The following is a 13,676-nucleotide window of genomic DNA, read 5'->3' on the forward strand; positions in this document are numbered from 1 at the left end:
CCGACTGCTGGATCATATGGATGATTCCGGCTTTATCTCAAATGTTTGGCTTGGACTACTGGTCTTGTAATGCTTGAACCATTGCCATTAACCGTGGGAACGGAAAATTCCCTTAGTGTCCTGTTTTCTGGTTCTGCCATTTCAACAACTATTCTTCTATTTCAACCACTATATCCTTTCTTTCTCTTCCTCTCTGTTAGTCATCTAGCGGTTCTCTCAATCTCAAGATCAATAGGAACCATTGGCTGACGTCTCGCTTTTCGTATAAACTGCACAAATAAACGAAAGAAATTGAGATCACAAACCAACTGAAAATTGAAAACAAAAATTAAAACTTCAATCAGCTAACTATAGAAAAACTCAATGTTAACTTAAAACTCATCCCCGGCAACGACGCCAAAAACTTGAGCGTGTTTCCTACAACATGCAAAATGTAGCAAGTGTACTATGCACAAATAATAGATTGATAGAGTATCGTTCCCACGAGGATTGTTGCTAAGCACTAAGTTTTCTACCGTTTTCAAGTTGAAGCAATCGAATTCTTTTGGATTAAAGGGACCAGTTTAAACATAACTAAAACAAAATTTACTAAAATAAAAGTAAACTATAAGCAAGTTTAAAATACGGATAAAATCAATTCAAACAACGGGTAAGGTTTTGACTTCATTCGAACTCTATGGTTTAACAAAGAAATAAAACTAAATTCATATTCTCATGCATTGATTGTAAATCGAACTCTCTAAAGTGTCCAACATACCTTCTCAGGCTATGTTGTCCTACTCTTCCCTATTAACCTTCCGCACCCAACAAAATGAAAGTTAATAAATCTAAGTTCATTAAGCACAAGAATCCTAGATTGATTTCATCGGTTCTTGAATCTATCTCTAGCATCCAATAATACAATGGTGATTACCCAAGAAGCTTAACATGAATTATCTCTCAATCTCATCATGTTAATCACATACAAACAATAAATACAGAATAATCACACAATCAAAGCAAAATCATATGAAATTAATAATCATCAACTCTCTAACCCATTAGAATTCGAACTACATCAAAACCCTAACCCAAAATAGGTTAGTTCATGGCTAAATCAATAAAACAATGAAAAAAAATGAAAAATTCCAAGTTCAACATCATGGACACAAGGGAAAAGGAAAAGAATCTTCCTAATTGACAAATCCACTGGTTTCACCTCGAATCTTCACACTTTGTTTAATCCAAAAATCACTCAAAAATAAACCTAAGAAAATGTAAAAATGTTGTCTATCTCTCCACGAACACCCTAAAAAAAAGACTAAGTATTTCTTTTATACCTCGTCCAAAATCTTAAAAACTTAGCCTAAAAATGAAACTGTGCTTTTTACAAAAACTGGAGAATGCAGACTTCGTTGCAGCGAAGAAGGAATCTCACCGCGATGACAAAGGAGCTGAATTTGGTGCGTGACTGGCCCATTTTGCCGCGGCGAAGAACAACCTTCGCCGCGGCGAAGCTTCCTGAAGAATTATAAAATTACATAATTGCCCTCTGCTTGCTTTTGAGTCCAAAAACTCCAAATCTGCCTTTATTCGCTCAAAATTTCCATTTTAACCTGAAACACGAAATGTAAGGAATTAAGTATCAATTCAGGCAAAAAATAACTAAGAAGTATCTGAAATTCGGCCTAAAAGCTTAAATAAACTAGTATAATCCTCGGATTATCAAGCAACAATCCTCGTGGGAACGATACACACTCATCACTCTATTTCTTGTGCGACTAGTATACTTGCTACATTTGCATGTTGTAAGAAACACGCATCAAGTTTTTGGCGCCGTTGCCGGGGATTGAGTTTTAAATTAACATTTAGTTTTTCTATAGTTAGCTAGATTGGAGTTTTAATTTTTGTTTTCAATTTTCAGTTGGTTTGTGATCTCACTTTCTTTCGTTTATTCTGTGCAGTTTATGCGAAGAGCAAGACGTCAGCCAGTGGTTCCTGTGATCTTGAGATTGAGAGAACCGCCGACGACTTAACAGAGAGAGCAAAGAAAGAGAGGATATAGTGGTTGAATTGGAAGAAATAGCTGTTGAAATGGCAGAACCAGAAAACAGGATACTAAGGGAATTCTCAATTCCCACGGTTAATGGCAGTGGTTCGAGCATTACGAGATTAGTAGTCCAAGCCAACCCATTTAAAATAAAGCCGGCAATCATCCAGATGATCCAACAGTCGGTAAGGTTTAATATGATTTGAAGAAAGATCCGAATCAGCATATTGCGAACTTCTTGGAAATTTGTGACACCTTCAAGTCGAACGGAGTGTCAGATGACGCCATTAGGTTGAGGTTATTCCCATTCTCATTGGGGGATAAAGCAAAGGGGTGGTTAATGGCACTACCATCGGGAACTATCACAACATGGAATGATCTAGCACAGAAGTTCCTAACCAAGTTCTTTCCTCTAACAAAATCAGCAAAACTGAGAAATGATATCATATCATTTCTACAAGATGAATCCGAGTCATTGTATGAGGCTTGGGAGAGCTACAAGGAATTGATGAGGAAATGTCCACACCATGGGTAGCCAGTTTGGCTTCAAGTCCAAACATTCTACAATGGACTGATGGGTAACGTGCAAACCATGGTCGATGTAGCATCGGGAGGAGGCTTGTAGAATAAGACACCAGAGGAGGCTTATGAGTTGCTTGAGGTTTTGGCAAGCAACAACTATCAAAGACCAAATGAGAGAGTGATATCAGGAAAAGCTACGGGTCTTCATGAAGTTGATGCCTTCACAGCCATCTCGGCCCAACTCACGGGACTTCAGAAACAGTTGGGAAGTATGCAGGTAAACTCTATTCAAGCACCTTAACTAACTTGTGATTTTTGTGCAGGAAACCATGTGAGCAGTGAGTGTTAAGTGGGGAACACATTTGCTTTGTCATCTTCATCATCGGAGCAAGTGAACTACTTGGCAGGAAATCAGAGGCAACCAAACAACCCGTACTCCAACACATACAATCCGGGGTGGAGAAATCAACCAAATTTGGCTTGGGGCAATCAGAACCAGCAAAATAATCAATGGAACCAAAAGACATTGCCAATAACCAACCAGGGGTGAATAATCAACTGGGGGATCCAAGAGTTACAAAGTTGGAGGACATTTTTGGGAAATTCATGTAGGAGACCACAGGTTTTATGAATGAGACGAGGACGAATTTTAGAAATCAAGGGGCGTCCATTCGGAATCTTGAGGTACAGATGGGGCAATTGGCCAAGAAGTTAAATGAGAGACTGCAGGGATCTCTACCAAGCAACACGGTGACTAACCCACATGAGCAAGTAAATGCAATTTCGTTGAGAAGTGGGACTGTTTTAGAAGAGGTGGAAAAATCAAGGAAAGAGGAAAATCCATCAAAGAAAAATGAAGAATCTGATGAGGAAGCTGATGAAGAAATCATTGCTGAAGAGAAACCACCCAGCCCAAGGAAAGATGAACAGAAGTAGGAAGAGGGGAAAAAGAAAAGGAAAGAGAAATTGCCATTCCCTGAGATACCACCAGAGTTGGCGCATCACACACCACCCATACCTTTTCCTCAAAGACTTAGAAAAGAAAATCAGGATAAGCAGTTTATTAAATTTCTTGATGTTTTTAAGAAATTGCATATTAACATTCCTTTTGCAGATGCATTGCAGCAGATGCCGAGCTACGCGAAGTTCCTTAAGGAAATCCTATCGAACAAAAGGAAGCTAGAAGATGAGGAAATGGTAATGCTTACAAAGGAGTGCAGCACCATTCTCCAGAAGAAGTTACCCCCGAAGCTCAAAGATCCAGGGAGTTCTACTATTCCTTGCACTATAGGAGATATCACCTTTGATTGAGTTTTATGTGACCTAGGTGCTAGCATTAACCTTATGCCTTTTTTTGTTTTCAGGAAATTAGGAATTGGTGAAGTGAAGCCGACAACCATATGCTTGCAACTTGCAGATCGATCAATAAAGCATTCGAGGGGTATTGTGGAGGATGTGTTGATTAAGGTGGACAAGTTTATTTTTCCTGCTGATTTCTTTGTGTTGGATATGGAAGAAGACAAAGAGATTCCTCTTATCCTGGGACGACCATTTTTGGCTACCGGAAGAGCTTTAATCGACGTTCAAGAAGGGAAGTTGATCATGAGGATGCAAGAATAAGAAATAACATTTAATGTCCTTGAATCAATGAGAGCTCCACCTAAACAAGAATCATGTTTAAAAATCGATGTGGTGGACCAGGCAAAGATTGAAACCTTCCAACTGAACAATCCTAAGGTGGAAATTAAGAGCTGCATTGTCAAACCAAATCAGTTCAAGAGTGAGGACCATAACGGAAGGGGTTGCACAAAATTTTGAGATAAGCCACAGTCGAGATTGTGTTTTCACAAGGAACGGATCTCTCAGCTCAAAAAGGGTGAGGGAAAGTCAGGAAAACGGAAAGCAGTCGGTGAGAAGAGTCGAACCACCAAAGTAATGACCAAGGGATGGAAATGGGTGGTGAAACTCTCAACAAGGACTCTGTGTGAAAAAGATCATCAGCAAAGGAAGCTCGAGCACAAGGGAAAATTTCGGGATGTGATGTACTTGGATAATCCGGACTGACGTGAAAGATTGAGAGAGTCGAGCTTACCGACTATAAATAAGCGCTTTTTGGGAGGCAACCTAAGTGTTTTAATTTTTTTTCTATTTTTCATTTCATTGTGTTTGAATGAGTTTGATTTTCTTATGAGTTTGAATGATTTTTAATTTGTGTGTTTTTGTGTGTTTCAGGTGAAGTTTTCAGGAGATGCAAGGAAAGAAAATGCTTCAGACTTCGTCGGGGCGAAGAATGCGGCGAAGCGCATTGTGTGAAAATGAGTTTTGAAAAGTCCCAGACTTCGCCGCAGCAAAGATTGTTCTTCGCCGAGGTGAAGCAGCCTGAAAATATGTTGCAGCTACTGCAAGTTTTTGCCCTGGTGAAGAATTTGTCTTCGTCGCGGCGAAGCAGGTTGGACAAAATTTCTCTATGGCAAATTCACCGCGGCAAAGATTTTTCCTCGCCGGGGCGATTAGCCACGGTAAGTTTTCACCCTGGCGAAGTATTTTTCTTTGTCGGGGCGAAACCTGGGTTTTAAACTAGGGTTCTATGAACGAAAAACTTCACCACGGCGAAGACAGTTTTCTATAAATACCCACTTTCGTTTTTCATTCTTCACGCGACTTTTCAAATCCATTTGAAAGAAAAATTTTCTAATTTCAATCCTTTGCCTTCCAAGTGTTTTCCTAACCAAATTTCTCACTCCTTAACCCTCCTAAACACCAAAACAACTCATTTCAACAACAATTTTTGTGAAAATTTCATGAAAATTTTAGGTTCAAGAAATTTGGGGCTTTCCAATTTGGGCTGATTCTGGGTAAATTGGTGGCGGATAATCCTTCGTATTGGTAAGATCTTAAGTTCCCTAAACTTTTTTTCGCTCAATTTCGAGTTTTGATTTGTAGATCTGAAAAAGTTGATTGTTGGTTGAGTTGCGAATTTTTGGGTGCTTGTGAGTTCGATTTTGTTAAGGAAGGGTTGATTGTGCATGTTGTGATATTGAGGAGTGTGGGTTTTGAGTTTTAGAGTGTTTTGTTGAATTTGGAGAAATCGTAGTTTGGGGGTCTAAGTGAGAATTTTTGGAAGTGTTGTCAATTTTCTTTTTCAAGTTTGAATTGGTTGTTGTGGGGAACCTAGGCTTGAATTTTTGGGTTGCGCTGTGAGTTGAATTATAGAAAATGGCACTCAAAGTTAAGGTTCCATCCAAGGGCAAGGGAAAAGGAAAGAAAGTGGACAACCGCTTCGTGAGTGAGGAGGCCCGGAAACGATATCAAGGGGCTATCCAAAGAAGAGATAAGGGCTTTATTCCTGAGCGCGGATTGACCGCGAGTCAGGCTTTGGACTGGAGTCGAGGGAGATAGTGGAAACTGTTTATGAGTGCTCCTACACAATCGGCTATAGAGCCGCTAGTAAGGGAGTTTTATGCCAACCTCCCGAATTGTGAGGAGGGTACTGCATTTGTGAGAGGGGTCGATGTGCCGTTTATGGAAGATGTGATTAATGAGTTTTATACCCTACCTAGGATTTATCAGGATAAGTACGCAAGGTTTAGGACGCCACAGTTTCAGGATAGTATCATTTTTCGGGTCATTGCAAAACCGGATGCAACTTGGGCAGTGTCGAAGAAACAAAAGAAGACCATTAAGGGAACTTATTTGACACCGATGGCTCGACTATGGCAGTATTTTGTTAGTGCGAGGTTGATGCCGGAAACGCACTATAGCACGGCAACTTATGAGAAGGCATTAATGCTTTATTCTATTGCCACGGGAAAGAGTATAAATGTGGGATGAATTATCTTAAACAACGTTCATCATGCTGCCAAACCAGGGCAATCAAGTTACTCTTTCCCACATCTCATTACAGCCTTGTGCATTAGAGTTGGAGCCGAGGTGTATGATGATGAGCAACGTATTCATGCTGCCCCTATCCTCGATTCAGATTATTTTCAAAAGCATCTTGAACATCCAGAAGCTGAGCAACCAAGAGCAGGAACAAAACGGTAGAGAACCACACAAGTCCCTGCCACATCCTCCAGCTCCACAGCTACACAGAAGGAGATGATACAGCAGATGATGGGTATGATGAAACGTATGGCAAAACATCAGGATTGGTTGGCTGATCAGACCCAGATGATGTATGATATGCAAAAGAGTAGCTTCAACAAGCTTAACGTTGACACTACAAAATTCCAATGGGCTGACTGGGATTCAGATGAGTGGATGGGCTCCGAGTCGGAAGAGGAAGAAGAGGAAGATGAGGGAGCCGAAGAATGAGCACCAGAACACCTGTTTTGTTTTTCTTTATTTTTATTTGTTTTTAGTTGATTTTGTTTTTCATTTCAAACAGTAAACTCAGTTTATATTTTTGTTGTGGATTGTGGTAGTTGTTTTAGTTATTTCATTTTCTCTTAATTTGTAGTGGTTGCAAGGAGGAGATTAGGTTGTAATACTTTCATATTTGTCAGTGGATTTTTCTAACATAGTGGACACCACAGTTTCAATTGTTTTGACAGATGTTGGGTGACGGAAAGGTCACAGATCGGGTGTGCACTGTAGAGTGAAACTTCACGGATTACTCAGGGAACTATTTCGCACCTTTGTTATTTTTGTTTTTCTATTCCTAATTTAGGTGTAAGGGGACATTGGGGACAATGTCATCTTTTGTTTGGGGGTAGGAAAATTAGGAATTTTTGATTTTGTTTATTTTACTTTGGTTTGATTGTTTTTGTCGATGATGAATTGTATAAATCAATGATGCAAATTGGATTGTTGCGTTTTTATTGTTGAGAAATGTTAAGCATTGCTTCAAGTTTAGGTTTATTGATTGAATTTTGATTAAGGTTTGTTGAGTGGTTCAACCACCATTTTCACTTTTTCGGCATGCTTAGATTCATTTTATGTACTTAGGTAAAGTTTTGATAATGTTGGTGGACTCTAAAACCTAGTAGAGAAGTGCTTAAGGCGAAATTCTAGGATTAGACATGGTTGAGGAGATGATTTAGGCATTCTTTTTGGAACGTTTGAGCCTTTCTAGCCAACCCATGAATGAAATTGTCCCTAGTAACCCATTTGAGAGATATGAATTATTATTGCTTTATTTTTCTTGGCAAACCAAAAATTGTCCGATCCCTATACCCTAAACACTCTGTCGTACCCTTAGGAGAATTCGATCCTAATGCAAACACAAAGAACAAGAAGAGTTGTACGAATAAACTAAAAGAATAGTTTAGGGGTTGTGAGAAGGGCAATAAAAACGAAAGAGGTAGTTCACCTCAATTCAATTGATTCTTTTCCTTTTCAAAAAAAAAAAAAAAAAAAAAAAAAAAAACTTGAACTCGGGCGCACTGTAACAGTACGTGCACCCTTTTGCCAAGTTTAAGGGATCCGGCTGGAAACCAGTAACGCCCTAAAAACTGCCTAGCAGTACTTGGCGACCTTGGTTTAACAAGCCACGTACACCTTAGACGCACTTCCCCGCCGCATAGTATCAGAAATAAGAAAGATACAAGTTTGAGGGTTGTAAATTAGTGGACACGTTGATTGGTGGTTGAGAAGAAGTGGAGTTCGATTTGATTTAAGTGTTTGCATGAGGAAAACCGAGTTCTCTTACTTTGTTATTCCTATCCTTTTCTTGGAACCCACTTCCCGAGCCTAGCGTTACAAGCTTATAAAGACCTTTTGATTCTTATCTTTGTCTAGTCCTCATTAGTGGAGAGTAGTTCGATATTTAGGCTTATGGAGTCTGCCACCATTTGATAAACTTTGCATTCCTACATAAAATAATCCGGGAAGTCGGAAGGTGGGGATTACCTACTGGGGGGACCAATTGAGAAGAAAGTTGATGCAACTTATAACTTCTTGGAGTGTTAAACATTTTTCTATATATAATTTTGCAACAACTTTTGAGATTGGTATAAATTCTAGGTAGTTGTTTTGTGAGTTAAGTCTCTTGTTTCTCTTATTCAATTTTTGTCATTTGTTGTTTTGTGTTTTTGAACGTTTGTGTTTTTCTTTTTTCATGTTTTGTACCTGATGCTCGGGGACGAGAATGTCCCTAGTTTGGGGGTATTTGATAATCTGAGGATTATGCTAGTTTATTTAAGCTTTTAGGTCGGATTTTAGATACTTCTTAGTTTATTTATGCCTGAATTGCTACTTAATTCCTTATATTTCGTGTTTCAGGTTAAAATGGACATTTTGAGTGAATAAAGACAGATTTGGAGTTTCTGGACTTAGAAGCAAGCGGAGGGCAATTCTGTAATTTCAGAATTCTTCAGGAAGCTTCGCTGCGGCGAAATGAGCCAGTCACGCACCAAGTTCAGCTCCTTTGTCGCCGCGGTGAGATTCCTTCTTCGCCGCGGTGAAGTCTGCATTTTCCAGTTTTTGTAAAACACACAGTTTTACTTTTTAGTGTTTTCTTAGGATTTTGGGCGAGGTATAAAAGAAAAACGGAGTCTTTTTGCCAAGGGTTCGGCTTCAAGTAGGGTTTGGAGCTATTTACATTTTCTTAGATTCATTTTTGAGTGATTTTCGATTAAACGAAGTGTGAAGATTCGAGGTGAAACCAGTGGATTCGTCAATTGGGGAGATTCTTTTCCTTTTATCTTGTTTCCATGATGTTGAACTTGAAATTTTTTGTTTCTCTTAATTGTATTATTGATTTAGACATGAACTAACCTAATTTGGGTTAGGGTTTTGATTGTAGTTCGGAATTTCATGGGTTAATTGATTGAATGATTTTATTTTCATATGAACTTGATTGATTGTGTGATTACTCTGAATTGACTGTTTATATGTGAGGAACATGATGAGATTGAGAAATGAATCATGTTAGGCTTCTTGGGTATTCACCGTTGTAGTATTGGATGCTAGAGATAGATTCAAGAACCAATCAAAACAATCTAGGATTCTTGGGCTTAATGAGCTTAGATTTATTAACCTTCAATTTGTTGGGTGTGGAAGGTTAATAGGGAAGAGTAGGAAAACATAGCCTGAGAAGGTATGTTTGACACTTTAGAGAGTTCGATTTACAATCAATGCATGTGGATATGAATTTAGTTTAATTCTTTAGAAAGAACCCACAGAGTCCGAATGAAGTCAAAACCCTACCCGTTTGTTGAATTGATTTTATCCCGTTTTAAATCTTGCTTTCATAGTTTACTTTTATTTTAGTAAATTTTGTTTCAGTTATAGTTTTAATTTCTACCTTTAATCCAAAAGAATTCGATTGCTTTAACTCGAAAAAGGTAGAAAACTTAGTGCTTAGCAACAATCCTCGTGGGAATGATACTCACTTATCACTCTATTACTTGTGCGACTAGTATACTTGCTCCATTTGCATGTTGTAAGAAACACGCATCAGCCAATAAAACCCAGATTGAAAAACCTTGGCTGCTGTCCTAGCTACTCCAAAATGGCCACCCACTTCCCTTTTGTGACAATGCCATAGGATACTCTTCATTTCCTCTTCCAGGACACACCTACGTATCATCTGATCAATACAGTGTCTATACAGAAATGGCTCTTTTCAGAAGTAGTACTTCAAATCTGAGAAAAACTTCCTCTTTTGTTGGAAGGTCATGCCAACGGGGAGCACTCTCGATGACAAGTAGTTTGCAAAATCTGCATACCACGGTGCTTCCTCCACTCTCATCAATTTTTCATCCGAGAAAGTTTCTCTAATTTGGGTTTTCTCTTCATTTCCCTGAATTGGTTGTTCAATCCTTGACAAATGATCCGCCACCACATTTTTCAACCCCTTCTTGTCTCGTATCTCCAACTCAAACTCTTGTAGCAATAGGATCCATCTTATCAACCGAGGTTTCGCTTCTTGCTTTGCCAATAGGTGCTTGAGTGCTGAATGGTCCGTGTAGACTATCACCTTGGCACCTAGCAAATATGAACAAAATTTGTCAAAAGCAAAAACCATAGCCAACAATTCTTTCTCAGTGGTGGTGTAATTCAATTGTGCATCAGTGAGTGTTTTGCTAGCATACTGAATTACATGCAACACTTTGTTTTTCCTCTATCCTAACACTACTCCTAATGCAAAATCACTAGCATCACACATTAATTCAAATGGTAGTCCCCAATCGGGAACTGCAATAATAGGTACAGACACTAATAATTTTTTTAGAGTTTGAAAGGCATGCATGCATTCATCATTAAAATCAAAAGCAACATCTTTAATCAATAAATTGCAGAAGGGTTTAGAGATCTTAGAAAAATCCTTGATAAATCGTCTATAAAACCCCGCATGCCCCAAGAAACTCCGAACTGCTTTAACATTTGAGGGCGGTGGTAGCTTCTCAATCACTTCTGTTTTTGCTCGATCCACTTCTATGCCATGGCTTGAAATTCTATGACCAAGCACTATTCCTTCTTGGACAATGAAGTGGCACTTCTCCCAATTGAGCACCAAATTCGTCTCCTTACATCGTTGCAAAAAAAGTGAAAGATTAGATAAGCAATTGTCAAAAGATGAACAAAAAACAGAGAAGTCATCCATGAAGACTTCTATAAACTGCTCCACAATATCACCAAAGATAGACATCATGCATCTCTGAAATGTGGCTGGTGCATTGCATAATCCAAAGGGCATCCTTTGGTATGCAAAGGTGCCATATGGACAAGTGAAGGTCGTCTTCTCTTGATCCTCATGAGCGATGGCAACCTGATTATATCATGACTAACCATCCAGGAAACAGTAGTAAGCATGCCCTGCCAATCTCTCTAACATCTGATCAATGAAAAGAAGTGGAAAATGATCTTTCCGTGTGGCTTCATTTATCACTGTGATACCTCCCTTCTTCGGAACCACTTGCACCGGGTTCACCCATGGACTATCAGAAATAGGATAAATTATTCCCGCATCTAGAAGTTTCACCACCTCCTTTCTCACCACTTCCTTCATCAAAGGATTCAGTCTCCGTTGTGGCTGCACCCTAGGCTTGACATGATCTTCCATAAGTATCTTATGCATACAAAACGATGGAGAGATGCCTCTAATATCCGAAATGGTCCACCCAATTCCTGATCTATGTTCTCTTAGTACCCTAATCAATCGCTCTTCTTCCAATTTGCTCAACCTTGAACTGATGATTACTAGGAAAGTTTCTGCTTCACCAAGATACACATATTTGAGGTGGGAAGGCAAGGGCTTTAGTTCAAGCTTCGGAGTTCTTCCTTTCTTTCCTTTTCCTTCTCCTTCTCAAAATTCAATTCCTTAAATTCTAGATCTTGGCTCTCCTCAATCGGCTGAAGTGCTTCCAACAATCTAGCACATTCATTCTTCGCCGACTCAGCTACCTATTCTGTTTTGATTGGGCAATACAAGCTTTTAGAGGCAGTTGTGGAGTGTTCTCTTTAATAGCCTCTGCTACTAGTTTATCCACCACATCAACACTAAAGCATGAATCCGACTCGGATGGAAACTTCATAGCTTCAAACACATTGAACGTTACTATTTCATCTTGAACTCTTAACAGTAACTTTCCTTCTTGAACATCAATGAGAGCTCTCCCGGCGGCCAAAAATGGTCAACCCAAAATAAGAGGCATTTCCTTATCCTCTTCCATGTCCAATACAACAAAATCCGTCTGGAAAGATAATCTTGTCCACCTTCACCAACACATCTTCGACTATACCCCTCGGATGTTTGATGGATCTATCTGCAAGTTACAATGACATGGTCGTTGGCTTCACTTCACCAATTCCCAATCTCTTGAAAACAGAAAAAAGGCATTTAATTGATGCTTGCACCTAAATCACACAAAACTCGATCAAAAATAATGTCTCCTATAATGCAAGGAATAGTAAAACTCCCTGGATCTTTGAGTTTCGGGGGTAGCTTCTTCTGAAGAGTGGCGTTGCACTCCTTCGTGAGCACCATCGTTTCCTCATCTTCTAACTTCCTTTTGTTTGATAAAATCTCCTTGAGAAATTTCGCGTAGCTTGGCATCTGTTGCAATGCATCTGCAAAAGGAATGTTACTATGTAGTTTTTTAATATTTCAATAAATTTGGAAAACTGCTTATCTTGATTCTTTTTCTTGAGTCTTTGAGGAAAAGGCATGGGAGGAGTGTGATGTGCCAACTCTGGTGGTGTCTCAGGAAATGGCAATTTCTCTTTCTTTTGTCTTTGCCTCTCTTCCTGCTTTTGTTCATCAACCGTAGAATTGGTTGGTTTCTTTTTAGCAACTATCTCTTCATCAACTTCCTCATCAGAATCTTCTTTTTCTTTTGGTAGGCTCCCTTCTTTCCCTGATTGTTCTACTTCTTCTAAAACTGTCCCACTTCTCAGAGTTATTGCATTTGCTTGCTCACGTGGCTTAGGTACTGTGTTGCTTGGTAGGGACCCCTATGGTCTCTCATTTAACTTATCAGCCAATTGACCCACTTGTACCTCCAAGTTCCGAATGGACGCCTCTTGATTTCTGAAATTCGTCCTCGTCTCATTCATAAAACCCGTGGTCTCTTGCATAAACTTTCCAAACATGTCCTCCAATTTTGTCACTCTTTGCTCTCCTGGTTGATTGTTCACCCCTGCTTGGTTGTTTAGCAATGCTCTTTGGTTCCATTGGTTGTTTTGCTGATTATGTTGGTTCTGATTGCCCCAAGACAGGTTCGGATGATTCCTCCAACCGGGATTATATGTGTTGGAGTATGGGTTGTTCGATTGCCTTTGATTTCTTACTAAGTAGTTAACCTGCTCTAATGATGAAGACGCTGAAGCAAACATGTTCCCCACTTGGTATTCACTGCTCACATGACCACCTGTAAAAAATTCTCAAATTAGTTGAGGAGTTTGAATAGAATTTACCTGCATACTTCCCAACTGTTTTTGAAGTGCTGTGAGTTAGGCTGAAATGGCTGTGTATGCATCAACTTCATGAAGACCCATAGATTTCTTCGGTTACACCCCTTCATTAGGTCTTTGATAGTTGTTACTTGCTAAAACTTCAAGCAACTCATGAGCTTCTTCCGGTGTCTTATTCTGCAGTGCTCCTCCCGAGGTTGTATCTACCATAGTTTGCACATTCACCATCAATCCATTATAAAATGTTTGGACTTGCATACAAACTGGC

General features: G+C 39.3%; 1 non-coding gene across 1 annotated transcript; it reads right to left on the reverse strand.

Moving 5' to 3' along the window:
• Positions 1-2,456: 2,456 nt before the first annotated feature.
• LOC116119740 lies at positions 2,457-2,563 on the reverse strand. Its single transcript, XR_004126436.1, has one exon. It is a non-coding gene; the product is annotated as a small nucleolar RNA R71 (small nucleolar RNA).
• Positions 2,564-13,676: the final 11,113 nt, after the last annotated feature.

The sequence above is a fragment of the Pistacia vera genome, unplaced genomic scaffold (assembly GCF_008641045.1).
Source record: "Pistacia vera cultivar Batoury unplaced genomic scaffold, PisVer_v2 Contig903, whole genome shotgun sequence".
Taxonomy (NCBI): domain Eukaryota; kingdom Viridiplantae; phylum Streptophyta; class Magnoliopsida; order Sapindales; family Anacardiaceae; genus Pistacia; species Pistacia vera.